The following is a 1,130-nucleotide window of genomic DNA, read 5'->3' on the forward strand; positions in this document are numbered from 1 at the left end:
GCATTGCCAAGACAATCCTAAGCCAAAAGAACAAAGCTGGAGGCATCAAACTACCTGACTTCAAACTATACTACAAGGCTACAGTAACAAAAACAGCATGGTACTGGTACCAAAACAGATATATAGACCAATGGAACAGAATAGAGGCCTCAGAAATAACACCACACATCTACAACCATCTGATCTTTGACAAACCTGACAAAAACAAGCAGTGGGGAAAGGATTCCCTATTTAATAAATGGTGCTGGGAAAACTGGCTAGCCACATGTAGAAAGTTGAAACTGGCTCCCTTCCTTATACCTTACACAAAAAGTAATTCAAGATGGATTAAAGACTTAAATTTTAGACCTAAAACCATAAAAACCCTAGAAGAAAACCTAGGCAATACAATTCAGGACATAAGCATGGGCAAGGACTTCATGACTAAAACACCAAAAGCAATGTCAGCAAAAGCCACAATAGACAAATGGGATCTAATTCAACTAAATAGCTTCTGCACAGCAAAAAGAACTACCATCAGAGTGAACAGGCAACCTACAGAATGGGAGAAAATGTTTGCAATCTACCCATCTGACAAAGGGCTAATATCCAGAATCTACTAAGAACTTAAACAAATTTACAAGAAAAAATCAACCCCATCAAAAAGTGGGCAAAGGACATGAACAGACACTTTTCAAAAGAAGACATTTATGCAGCCAATAGACATGAAAAAATGCTCATCCTCACTGGTCATCAGAGAAATGCAAATCAAAACCACAATGAGATACCATCTCACACCAGTTAGAATGGCGATCATTAAAAAGTCAGGAAACAGGTGCTGAAGAGAATGTGGAGAAACAGGAACGCTCTTACACTGTTGGTGGGAGTGTAAACAGGTTCATCCATTGTGGAAGACAGTGTGGCAATTCCTCAAGTATGTAGAACTAGAAATACCATTTGACCCATCCATCCCATTACTGGGTATATACCCAAAGGATTATAAATCATGCTACTATAAAGACACATGCACACTCATGCTTGTTGCGGCACTATTCACAACAGCAAAGGCTGAACCAACCCAAATGTCCATCAATGATAGACTGGATTAAGAAAATGTGGCACATATACACCATGGAATACTATGCAGCCAT

Source organism: Mandrillus leucophaeus, unplaced genomic scaffold, assembly GCF_000951045.1.
Source record: "Mandrillus leucophaeus isolate KB7577 unplaced genomic scaffold, Mleu.le_1.0 Scaffold100, whole genome shotgun sequence".
In the NCBI taxonomy this organism is placed as follows: domain Eukaryota; kingdom Metazoa; phylum Chordata; class Mammalia; order Primates; family Cercopithecidae; genus Mandrillus; species Mandrillus leucophaeus.